General features: G+C 38.7%; 1 protein-coding gene across 1 annotated transcript in view; it reads left to right on the plus strand.

Moving 5' to 3' along the window:
- Nucleotides 1-5020: 5020 nt before the first annotated feature.
- The window catches only part of Gabrb3 (gamma-aminobutyric acid type A receptor subunit beta3), a 236249-nt gene continuing 227866 nt past the window's right edge, over nt 5021-13403 (plus strand). The window contains exon 1 of the mRNA XM_063249825.1: nt 5021-5045. The gene's annotated coding sequence lies outside the window, so the exon portion shown is untranslated. The remainder of the gene's footprint in view (nt 5046-13403) is intronic.

A 13403-nucleotide genomic window follows, 5' to 3' on the forward strand; every position in this document is an offset into this window, starting at 1 on the left:
ACAATTAAAAAGTCAACAACAACAAATGCTGGTGAGGCTGTGGAGAGAAGGAACACTTCTCCATTGTTCGCAGGACTGCAAATGGATACAACCACTATGGAAATCACTATGGAGCTCATTCATAAATCCAAAAGCAGAGATTCCATTTGGCCCACTTATTGCTCTTCTATTCATCTTCCAGTATGCACATTTGCCTTTATAGCCATGCAGTTCACAATAGCTGAATCTTGGAAACAACCTGTGTGTCCGTCAACAGATGAATGGATTAAAAATGTAGTATTTATATACAGAATCTGTCAAAAAATGTATACACACTGCAGGAAAGGAAGGAGTTGTATAAATATTTTAATACTAAATTTACTGAGGCATCATGAGATTAATACAAATTAGCTTCCAGTCCTTTATTAGTACTGCAAACTGGTGCCTGGGAACCTTGGTCTCAGTGTCCACTGAGATTGCTGCACAGGCATTTTCGTTTTGTTTTCTAAGGGCAGGCAGTGTAGTACACAGTGTCCCTTAGCGTCTTCCACAGATGAAGGGCAGCGGGTGTTAGATCAGGGGAATGAGCAGGGACTAACTGCCCCTCCTCATCCTCACTGCATCTTGCAAACTCTCCTCCGGATAAGCTCACACAGCTTCATGACCGTGGGGTGTGTACCTTCTTGGTGAAAGAAAAGTTCATCGTTTCCATAAAGTTCATGGCAGGCATGTGTAAGATGGACGTGTGCAGCATGTCTAGATATGCTTGATGTTTAACGGTACCTGCAAAGAAAATTGTCCCGTTACGCTTCTTACTGAGGTTCCACAGCAGACATGAATGCTTGCTGAGCTGACTGCCCTGTCTATACGTGTGTTAGGATTTCTTGGAGCCCTGTAAACACAGTTGTGCTGGTTCACTGTTCATTTAGCTTATATTCCACTTTATCAGATCACACTCCTCCTCACAAATTCCTCACATTTGCATCCCACACTCACAAAGCTGGATTCTTCAGTCAGAATCGTCTTCACCGATTGCACGGAGCAATCCTGGGATGTCAACGTCCCACTTAGGTCTCTTAGGAATGCGCTCTGTGCTTGTCCTGTTTGTGCCTGTGTCTCTCGCACATTGTGCGGCCAACTTCTGTGGTGAGTGTGGGTGGCAACTGTTCCAGCCCTAGCGTGGAGAAAGCAGTATTTGTGGCTGTGCGAGGTTTACCAGATTTTCTATGATGTATACTATGCGTGCAGCCGTATTTCTCAAACTTATCATGGATTCGTGAAACTGTCAGAGAGATTCTGTTCCAAACTCACGTCTCCATCATAGTTTATTAACTGATATCCTCAAATTGGAGATGTCACATTAAAATGCTCTTACGTTCCTTAGTGGTTAATTGTACCTCTTGAGACTGAGGTTTATGCCATTTGCTGTAGTAGCAACACAAGTGACTAATGTCTAAGTCCCTTGCTGTAGTTGAGTTCCTTGCATGTTCCCCTGATTTAACACCTGCTGAATTTTATCTGTGGGGACCCTAGGGATGTCACATATTGCAGAATACTCACTGCTGGCTCTTAGAGAAGAAATTGAAGATGCATGTGCAGCAAACTCAGTGGACACTTTGACCAAGGTGACCTGATGTTATGATTTGTCTCTAGATGTCCCCCACAGTCTCATGCAGTCATTAATGGAGTTTTCAGAGGTGACTCAATCTAGACTGTGACTGCTTCATGATGCAGTGCTAGGACTAGGGGTGGGTGATTACTAATCAGGTTGGTTTGGCCCCTCCCTAATTCAGGTGGCCTTTGTGAAATATAAGACACAGAAAGAGGCTGTCTTTCCTCTTCCTTGTTTGTTTTGCTCCCTTCTGGCTGGCAGGAGCTGTTCTCTATGAAGCCACACCGCCTTGGGGCCAGATAATTATAGACCGAAACCTCTATAAAATGGAGTCAAATAAACCTTTCCTCCATTAACTTGTGGGGTGTTGAGTATTTTGTCTCAGCAACAAGAAAAGTAACTGAGACACCCAAACACCCTAACACTTTGCGCACCTCTGTAATTGTAGAGGGCAGAAACACCTTGTATTAATCTCATTTTATCCCCAGTACATTTAGGATTGAAGTATTTATACAAGTTTTTCTTTTCCTGGAGTGTGTATCATTTTTGGGGATCATCATTCCATGGAGTAATGTTCTGTCATAAAAAAGATATATGTGAGTCATTTGTCGAAAAACATATGTACCTTTGAAACTATACTGTTAAGTGGAATAACTCAGGGACTCAAGCTTAAAAATCACATTTTCTCTTTTATGAGAAACACACACACACACTCTCTCAAAGATAGATATACATATATGGATATAGATGAAATAAAAGACAGATACTAGGGAAAAAAGCAAAAGAAAAAAGTTAGTGTCATTCAGTGGGGATAATGTTTCTGAAAGTGAACCTTAATCCAGTGCAATTGTTTTGCATGTTTTATGTGTTTTTAGGCCTACTAGCCTGGTTTTCAATCTGTGTACATGGTAAGTTCTTTATAAGTTCTTATAAGGTAAATGAATGAATTTGATGAAGAAAAATAAAGAGCGGTAGGGCTGAGAGGGATATTGAAATGTGTCGTGTACATGTACCAATCTCCTACCGTGGCTGTAATCATTATGTACAGCAAATGTGGACTAATAAAAGTAAAAAAGATTTAGTAACATGAAATTCAGTAATAACTGACAAAGACTTCAATACCTTCCTCTCCGTAACTGATAATAGGGCTAGAAACATCACTAAGGGAATGGAAGTTTAGACATCAGAATAAGCCATCTAGCCTTAGCAGAGAGCTATAAGATGCTTCACTCAATAAATGTGGGACACACTGTAGTGAACAGCATTTTTGCAGGATAAACCACACATTAGCTCACAAACCAAAACAAGAATTTGAGAAGTTTAAAATTACATGAAGAGTCTAGCTAAAATAAAATAGGGACTCAAACCAGGAGGAAATTTGTAAATTAACACATATTGGAAGTTAAGCCATTTATTTAGAAATATATATATATATATATATATATATATATATATATATATATATCTAAATAGCCAATGGGTCAAAGTCAAAGAAAAAATAACAAGAATACAATAAACAAATGTAAATGAAAAAACATGATAAAATATATGGACCAGTAGAGAGGAAGATCTAAAGGTAAAAGTATCTTAGAAAAGAAAGACAAACCAGTAAGATGACCTTTAGCCTTAAGAAACAAGAAAGAAATAACCAAATTCACAACAAGCAGATGGAAGGAAATAATAACAATTAAATGAAGAAAGAATGGAAAAACTGTGAAGAAAAATCAATGAGACCAAATGCTGGTTCTTTAAAAAGTCCAACAAAATGGTAAAACTTTACTCAGATGGCCCCTAAATAAAAGATTAAAATTGCTAAAGTTGGGAATGAAAGTAAGGAAAGTAGTCCTGACCTTACACAAACAAAAATGATCATTAAGGGAATCTTGGGAAGATCAGTATGTTGGCAAGTTAGAAGAGATGAAAAGTCCTGTATAGACACGAACCATCAAGACCAATTTAAGAAGAAACATAAAATCTGATTATATCTATACACATAAAGACATTGAATCAGTAATCGAAATTATCAGTTAAGAATCAAGAGACTGTAAGTAAATTTTTTCTAATTTACACCAATCTTTCACAATACCTTACACACACACACACACACACACACACACACACAATAAGAGAACACTTCCCAATTCATGCAATGAAATCGGTGTTAACCTGATATAAAAACCAGATAAGATTTAGCATGAGGAAAAAACTATAAATGAAAATCCCATATAAACATAGAAGTGAAGGTCCTCAATCAAATGCTAGCAAACCCAATACAACATAGGAAAAGAATCATACACCAGAGTGCATTTGTGTTTGTCACAGAAACTTTATCCACTTAATATATAACATTAACAGAATTAGGCACAAAACACATTTAATCATCTCAATAGTTGCAGAAAAAGCATGTGAAGAAATTCAACACACTTTCATGATTTAAACAAACCTTTACAAAACAGTAATATCAGCCAAATTTTGAACTTGACAAAGAAAATTTACAAGTGTTACAGATAACATCATATTTAATGATGAAAGATTGTTCATCTTTACTCTAGGATTAGAAGTAAAACAAGAATATCTGCTATTGACACTTCTACTCAAGCATGGTCCAAGTGACAGCAATACGCCAGGAAAAGAAACACAGGGCACACAGATCGGAGAGTACCCAAATAAACTCAATTTGTAGATGAGACGATAGTATATGTGTTAATTAAATTATATATTACAGATTATAATTATATATACAATTATGCAGATTATGACTAAAACAGATTAGAACTAGTAAACCAGTTTAGTAAGGTTGCAAGAAACAAGATAAAAATCAATTGTAACTCTGTGCTATAAAAATGAACAATTTAAAATGAAATTTAAATTCCATTTATAATAGCATCACAGAGTAAAATACTTAAAATAACTTAAATCTGCAAAAATGGGCTTTGATACATGGTAGATGGTTGACATCTGTATATTCAGTCTGAATAGTGGAGAGAAAATTAGCTAAAATAATCTAGCAGAGTCTCAATGGCAAATTTCAACAAAAGATCAAAAATAAAATCAAGCAAAGAGATATACAAGGAAATAAATTTATTTTTTCACTGACTCTGTCACTGTTTGAATTATGCCTCTTTATTATTTGTTTTTCTGTCTTGTTCCCTAGAATTTAACCAGTGGTTCAGTACAAGTTTAGTTCCACTCGAAGCAGGAACCAGAGTCTACATGTTATATGTGTTAATTTCAAAACTGTGTGCACATTTCTTTAATATTGTGTTTTGGATTTGGTAAAATTCTAGTGGAAGTATTTAGTATTTTATCAAATAAACACAACTTGGCAATATGGTTATCAAAGGAATTTCAGAACTTAACTATAATTTTGATGCTTACTTTTTATCCTTCTTTGCATGTTTTTCAGGAATGCAGTCAAGGAACATGGAAAACTTTATGCTATTTATGAAACTAGGTGAGTCTGTGATACACCTGTATTTTCTGATTAATATTTATGTCTTTTACCAATGCTAAAAGTATTGTCATTATAATGTGACCTTCTAATTTAACTTCCCCTTTTTTATGTGTATTTCAAACATCTGTCAAAATCATTGTAAGGGTTATGTAGAAAATAAACATAATAATTGTGTAAGTGTCACCTTAGCTTAGCTTATATTTTTCCATAATTTAAAATGAAATTTTTATTGAGTCTAACTGGGCCTCTGATGCTGGACTTCCTCTGTCTTCCTCTGAGTAGTTTGGCACTGGAAGAAGCCTCAGGATGTTTTACATATTTGGAAAGACATCTATCCCAGACATTTTAGGTTTCCGTTATTACACAAATGCTCAGTAGAGGACTTGGGAAAAGAAAATACACATTATTTACATTTACTACAGGTCTCCACCCACTGTAGATTGTCGGGGGAAATAGCTACATAGTGCGCTATGTATAAAATCATGTTTTCAAACTGATATTCTCTGGGCAAGAAATGACTCCGACAACAAAATCTTGCAGCAAATCTTCTGAAGTCACATTTTTTAAAGGAAACTAACCATCTAACAATTCTGTTTAATTTTAAAAGACTAAGTTACAACACAGCCTCTCAAATGTTGCTTCTCCAGCTTTTGAACCATGCCCAGTTTTTGAACCAATCAGTTTGCATATAAGACAAAGTTCGTCCTCTGCTGGTCTATTCGTTAATGTTTGAAACTTCTCTGTAAAGTGCTAAGCATTTTCTTTCTTTTTTCCTTCTCTTTTTCCTTCCTTTCCTCTCTCTCACTTTTCCATATACTTAGATTCTAATTATTGCATTATAAACTGAAGTAATAATTTCATATCTTTTGTAAAATTAATAATCTATAATAATAATCTGTTATATAATCTATAGCTAACTGAACAATCCAACAATAAAATAATTTATATTAATCATAATTCAATAAATACATTATCAAATAGATTTTAAACCTACTTCATTATTTACAGCATATATATAATTTTATTTACTCGTTTAAATAGTTGCTTAGCGCAAGTTCTTATGATGAAAGGACATGGGTGCAATTAAACCTGTACTTTATTAAAATTTGTGCAGTCATAATTACAGTGCACCAGTATCCCAACTAAACAACCCACGAAATCACTAGCCAGCTCAGAATTCCAGTGTTAGGTCACCGCGGGAGCTTTTCCTCACCCCACAGCAGACTCCCCTCCCCAGCCTCCCTGGATGGGTCCCAGAAGCCAGACTCTTCCCAAGATGAAGGCTGGGAGGGTGAAGGAGCAGGAAGCCACAGGCGAGGAAGATGACAAAAAGCGTGTTTCCAGGATGGCTCTACCGGTCCAGCGGGCTCTGTGACGTGAACTGCAGGCTGAAAAGCACCCACCTAGAACCAAGGAGACACAGCTGCACCACGGCCTGCCTGGTGAGGGGCGCAGTGGCCCGGGAACTTGCAGGACAGTAGCACCTGTGCAGGCTTCTGAAGGCCGCACCTGTTCCCAGCTGCACCTGAGCACCAAGGACCAGCAGTGCCAGTTACACCCGCAGCTGTGTTCTGCACCACAGAGCCCCACTTGCTTCTCCCACTAAATCGAGTCTAGCTTAGGCTCTGGAGGATCCTTAATGACCACGACCTCTGGGGAGATGCACCACAAGGGATGTTTGGTCAAGTCACCCCCTCCAGCTGCAGTTATTCTAGAGGCTGTGATCAATGTGAATGATCTGCATTTCTCACTGCTCCTCTCTAGAAGAGGCTGTGCCTTAGCAGGACGAGATGACCAAGACTCTCTCTTGTTGCTAACAGACTGTTAAAATTTGGCATGTGAATATCAGGAAATACTTCACTGCTAATCCAGAGATGAAGGTCGGACTGGATGCCTCTTCTTACACTGAGGCAGGCCAGTGCCTGTCAGTACCCACATCTGCCTTCAGCCAGCTCGTTCCTTGATGAAAGGATCCCAGAGTGCCCAGGCCACTGTTTACGTGCACTGATGTCAGTAACACGCTTGGTGGAGCAAATGTCCCCTCTCTGTGCACTCATGATGTTGCTCTGGGTTTTATTACTGATTACTGACCGAAGTCCTCAGTTTGCATCAGGGTTCGCTTCGTGGTCATCTATTTTACGAGTTTTGACAAATGTGGATTGACCTCTGTCTACCACTCTTAGCGTAGTGAGTAACCATTGCGCATCCCAGTTCTCCTCATCTGTCCTTCTCCCTCTCTGACCCTGTCAAACAAACTGGTCTTTTTACTACTTTAATCGTGTTGCCTGTTTCAGAATGTCATTCGCCTGTACTCTGAATTGCGGTTTTTACCACTTAGACTGGGTTCGTTCCCTGAGCTTTAAGGTGTCACGTGTCTTTTTCTACCATGGCTTCTCATCCCTTTTTACCTCTGAATACCCTTCCGTCATACGGATATACCCGCTTGTTTTAGGCATTCACACAGTAAAGGGCATCTTAGCTGCTTTCAAGCTTTGGTAGTTATGGAGAAAGCTACCATATATGTTCTTGTGCAGAATTTTGCATGGTCCTAAGTTCAGAACTCAAAAGAAAGTGACTGCTGGCTACAGTGATAAGATTATGTTCTGTTTTGTAAAAAAAAAAACAAACCAACCAATCTGTCTCCCACCATGACAGGACTACTGCACATTTCAACCTGTCACGAGCCAGAGCTTCTGCTGGCCCATGTGCTGCCAGCACTGAGGGTTCTCAGGGTTTGGATCTCACCACCCTAGGAGATCTGCAGTGACCACTCATTATCATTTTAATTTACAATTCTCTGAGAATACTTAGCACTGAACACCTTTTAATGTGCTTAGCTGCTATCTGTATATCTTCTTTGGTGAGACAGCTGTGCAAGACTTTTGCCCATGTTTCATTGGGCATTTATTTTCCTGCTTTTGAAATTAAAGACATTTTAATATTATGGATATCGGAACTTTACAAAATACACTTTTGCAAAGATTTTTTTTTCTCAATTTGTGCTGTGTCTTTTCATTTTCTTAGCAATGTCTTTCATGGGCCTGAAGCATTTAACTTCAGTGAAATCCAAATTACATTTTTCTTCTTCATGGAGTGTGCTTTTTGTGTATAGCTAAAAAGTCCACACTAAATATCAGGTCTTCTATACTTCTTCCTCTCTTGTAGAAGTTTGTATATTTTCATTACACATTTAGATCTATGATCCATTCTGAGTTAATGTTTGCAAAGGTGTAAGAATTATGTTTTGCATGCGAATGTCAATTATTTCAGCAGCATTTATGGAAAAGACTATGTTTTTCCATTGAAATATCTTTGCTCTTTAATTAAAAATCAGTGGACCACACTTGCTCATTTGAGTGGGTCTATTTATAGCCTATTTTATATTCTGTTCCCTGTATCTACTTAATCTATTTTCCCTCCAAAGCTACAGTCTTGATTTCTGTGGATTCAAAGTTCTCACTGTTGGTCCTCTGATTGTGCTCCTCTCCTTTTCCTCTCCAAGTAGTCTTCAAGTTTCTCAATATTTATAAAATAACCTGCTAAGATTTTGGTTAGTATTTTGTTGAATCTATAGCTCTAAATAACATCTTGACAATTTTCCTGTTTGTAAGACAATCTCCACTTAGTGAGATCTTCTTTGGTATTTCATCAAAGTTGTAATTTTGTAGTTTTCCTCCAGTAGCTCTTCTAAATATTGATTTGTTAGATTGAGACATTATATCATAGTGTTTATAGTAGCACGTTTCATAAGAGCTAAATCTTGGAAGTGAACTCTGTGTCCATCAACAGATGAAAAAGAAATGTGGTATTTGTGCACATTGGAATCCTACTTTGCCATAAAGAAGAATAAATTTGAGTTGTTTGTAGGAAAACAGATGCACTTTGATATAAAGTTAAGTGAAATTAATGAGATACACAAGCTTGAACATAATACATTTTATATGAGAAAGTCAAAATATAAAGAGAAAAATAAAAAATAAATACGAAAAATGTATTGGATTTATCTCTACTTCATCATTATGCAAATGATCAAATAGGTATTCAGTTATACTATTCTTTTATTATCATAAAAATGACAATAGAAATTCTTTATAATCTAATACAAAATATTATTTTCTACTTCCTAGGCAATTATCATTAATTTTAAATCTACATCTTAAATTTCATAAATTATTGTGTTAGTTTTATTAGTATGTTTTATGCATTCCGTACACGTTTGGTTTAACGTATCTACCATTGATGAGGTTCTTAATTCTTTCCTATGAACATGTTTCTTTTAACAGTTATTTTCTGTCTGCTGAAAGATCTTTTTATTACAACTCTTAGTGCAATTTCTCTAAGTTTTATTTTTGTTATAGTCTGATATATTTTGATTTTCCTCAACGTGAAGAATTTTCCCATGAGTGTAGACTTCATTGTTGGCACTCTCTTTCTTTCTTTCTTTCTTTCTTTCTTTCTTTCTTTCTTTCTTTCTTTCTTTCTTTCTTTCTTTCTGAGTCCTAGGAATTGAACTCAGAACCTCATGGTCTCCAGGTAGGTGCGGCCCCACGGAGCTACATCTCTGGCCTCTCCGTTCGTTATTTTAAAGATGTCTCTTCACTTTTTTTCCCTGTTCCTGATGAGAATCGCCCTCAGTCTCACTGCTCCTTTGTGATCGGTCCATTCTGAGGGTGTGTTTGCAGGTTTTTCTTCGGTCTGACTTCCAGAAGTTTTACTCTGAAGCCTCAGTATGCTTGCCTTTTGTTTTGATTGACCTTTATAGATTTTGTGATTCTATGGCTTAGTTCTTTTCTGATTCTGGAAAGGTTTCAGCCGTCACCTCCTCACGCACTGCCTCCCCACAGTCATGTTTCTCCTGTGTCTAGGACCCAGTTACCATCCCTGACGTCCATCTTGCCCTGGTCTTACGTCTTGTCTGTTCTGCTTTTCTCGTACTTGTGTTTTTTCCCTCAGTGCTCCCATCTGGCTCCTTCCTCCGGATGCATTTTCTTGGCAACTATTTCCCTCTTCGTTTCATTCCATCTGCTATTTGACCCATATTTAGCATTCTTAACTTATCTTTGTAATTCTTCAGTTCCTGAATTTCCACTGAATTCTCTTGTATACATTTCAATTCTCTGAAATCCTTCTCTACTTTATCAATCTATGCTTTCAGCATATTAAAGTTTGTTTGACTTAAACTCCTACATAGGTTCACCACTGTCACATTTTCATCACTATTTTTACTGGTTATAGGTCTTGGAATGGCTTCTAATTTTGGATAATGCTAGATACGTTTCTTTAAATGTAAAATTTTCAGATCAATTTTGTTCAATAAAACTTTCCATGATAATGGAGATCTCAGTATGTATGCTGTCTAATGTGGTAGCTACTAGATACATGCAAATGTTTAATTTTATTGACTTTCAACATATTGAAACATAAATGATCGTATGTGGCTTGTGGCTAACATGTTAGCACAACACTAGATAAAATCTTCTGCCTAGGAAGAAGACAATGTAAATGTGTTAAATGTGGCAAATTTTCTATTTGACATTGCTTCTACCACAGAGGCTATCTGTTAGATTGCTGCAGGAAGCGGGAGGGTAGCATACAGCCTCCCATCCAGCTCCCACAATCAAGCTCGCAGCTGAGTTCCCTTGTCTTTGCTCTTTCTGGGTCTCCTTTTCTGTTGGTTTGCATTCCTCCAGGGTCATCAGTGAACGCAAGCGCACTGATCTGGGCATCTCCACCTCTCCCTGGCTCCGCCCTCACCATGTTGTCTCCTGGGGCACTAAGAGCCCTGGCAGCTCTCCCTAGCCTTCAGCCTGTCAGGACTTGCTCTGTGCGTGGTTTCTCTGCCTCTTGGCCTGTCCTGCATGGGAACCGCTGAGTGCTGCAGGTGAATAACAGGCCAAGTCCTTGGAATCACTTTTCTGTGCTTCTCCTGTTCTCGAGCCCTCTTGGCCTCTCAGGTGCTGGCTGCTTTGTCATCCTGACCCTCAAGTTATTTAAATCTCATTAGCCCCGTGCGATGTCTGGGAGCTCTTTGCAGCCCCCCAGCAGCAGCTTTCTGTTCACCTCCGCAGCCTTTGCCTCCTAGAGCATATGAATCGTCCACTAGGCAGCCTTAAAGCAGACAGTGGGATAAACATCAGGGTAAAAGTAATGTATTTGGAGGATGCAAGGGGCACTGGTGATGACAAGCAAAGTAGCTAATAAAATTTATATCATTGTCAGTTACCACAGTAGCTAACTGGGCCTGAGAACTCCAGGGAAACTGTGGAATACAGAGCATGGCAGGTATCCTAGATGCGTTGCGTCCAATAATTGAGGAACTGAATATTTTCATAACAGCTCCCAAGATTAGCTTTGAGAAAAATGCAGGCAGTATTTGCCACACCCTCACCCCATGAATAGCCTGCTAACACTTCGGACAACATTCTAATGTCCCCTGAGCCCTTTATTTATTGACATCAAGATGCATATCCAGGCATTTGGAAGTTTCCTGGGGCCATGCCCAACGGTGGACAGACCAGGCATAGCAGAATGTGGCTGTGGTCCACTTACTCAGGAGGCTGAGGTAGGAGGATTACAGACGCAAATCCAACCTGGAATCTTAGCAACTTAGGGAGACTGTCTCAAAATTGAAAGAAAAGAAAGAAAGGAAGGAAGAAAGAAAGAAAGAAAGAAAGAAAGAAAGAAAGAAAGAAAGAAAAAGAAAGAAAGAAAGAAAGAAAGAAAGAAAGAAAGAAAGAAAGAAAGAAAGAAAGAAAGAGCTGAGGTTATAGCTCAGTAAAAGGTCTGGGTTCAGCCCCAGACCTAAAGAAATACCTATGAATGAAACAGAAAAATCTCGCATAGACTGTAGGCTCTGCAGATTCCTTCATTCACTTTTGAGGGTTTTGGACCCTGAAGTCCTAGACATAATAATAGCTCTTCAAACACATGCACACACACACACACACACACACACACACACACACACACACACACGCATGCATGCTCACACACATGAGTGCACACAGACACACACACACACACACACACACATACATTTTCTCTTCTCTGCATGCTCTAAGTAGGAGGATTGGTCTCCTGAAAGCTCATTCATAGCTGACAGTGGAAAAGTAGGCTGCTATATTTTGAATACTAAAAGTATTTTACTGAATGATTTATGTGTCTGGATACTAAAATAGCTTTTTATTGATTTGGGATTTGGATAACTATTATCTGATTGGTATCAGTTAAATTAAGGCTTTCTTAGAAGACCATCTAGCTATTTTTAACAAATGTGGGTCCACTAGGAAGCTGTTTCCAGATTTGAGTGATATACTGACATGTGTTCTTTCCAGTAATAAAGGGCTCATGCTGTGCTTTTTATTTTCTTGTGTGTGATTGTGTGTAAAAAATTAATGAAAGAGTGAAACTTGTCCAATATCATCCTTCCACATGGTTCATTGATGGAATTACTTTGAGAACTAAATGGAAAATGCTAAGAAGAGGAAGACTTCACCCTGCTCGGTATTGTTTGAGCTTGCAGAATTTTAATGCTCTTGGGCTTGATTCCAGACCACAGAAGTGCCCTGTTGCTGCAAGAGCCTGGCCTCTAATTTGCTGAGAGCTCAGTTTCCCTTTTGGGTATGGCCATCAGTGTCAAGGTTCATGCTCACTAAAGCAGTGTTTGCATCGCGACAGGTCTTCTGCTGGGTGACAAGTGTCAATGCACGTCTTTACTTGGTGTCTCAGCAAGTCCTCCTTTAGCTGCTTTGCTGCTCCCTGGGCAGGTCGGGGTCCACCTAGCACAGTGCTGTCAGCACCGAGCACGCCCAGCAGTAGACCGTAGCTCAAGGATTGAAGGTAAACAATTCTGGAGATCATGGTCAGAAGCCACTGTACAGAAGATGGCAGTTGTCACCGTGTCATGCTCAGGAAATGTGGATTGAGGAGGAGGAATTTGGTGATTCAATTGTTGCCACACTTTTAGTGCCTACACTGATGTTACAATATTCCACATAGCTGCTCTGCACACTGTGCTCTTCATAAAATGCATTCTTACAGATAAGTTGTTATTGTGGCTTTTATTACTATCAAAATAGTCTAATTCCCTCTCTCTGGGGACAATCCTAATGACTTCACATAAAAACCATTCATAAAATAAGAAAAAAGCCAGATATCAGGAAACCCAAAGGCACTGTGACCGAAGGAATGCCATGGCAGGAATGGGCAATGCCAATCTTCAAAACGAAAGTGACAACAGGCAAAGGGACTCATGTGTGCCAAGTTCCTAAGAACACAATCGCTGAACCAGCTTCCCCAGGACAGAATCCAATTACAGAGCTTAACTAAGCCTTGTAAGCAGAATGTTAATGAACAGCT

Source organism: Cavia porcellus, unplaced genomic scaffold (assembly GCF_034190915.1).
Source record: "Cavia porcellus strain 051 isolate PalLab524CR breed Dunkin Hartley unplaced genomic scaffold, mCavPor4.1 scaffold_6, whole genome shotgun sequence".
NCBI lineage: Eukaryota > Metazoa > Chordata > Mammalia > Rodentia > Caviidae > Cavia > Cavia porcellus.